Genomic DNA, 207 nt, shown 5'->3' with positions numbered 1-207 from the left:
AGCGAGCGCTCGGCCAGAGAGGTGGCCAGGCCGAGACAAGGGCACTGAGCTGAACGCTTCCAAGCTGGGGAGTAATCAGTGTGACCAGGCTGGCCTGTTTGGAAGACCCATGGCCCTAATGGGGACAGTGGGTAGGAGAGATAAGGCCGGAGGCCGGTCAGGCATCCAGGTGAGCAAGCACAGCATGGGCAGCGGGCTGCTGTGAGG

The sequence above is a fragment of the Crocuta crocuta genome, unplaced genomic scaffold (assembly GCF_008692635.1).
Source record: "Crocuta crocuta isolate KB4526 unplaced genomic scaffold, BGI_CrCroc_1.0 scaffold69, whole genome shotgun sequence".
In the NCBI taxonomy this organism is placed as follows: Eukaryota; Metazoa; Chordata; class Mammalia; order Carnivora; family Hyaenidae; genus Crocuta; species Crocuta crocuta.
This window is presented reverse-complemented; position numbering follows the sequence as displayed.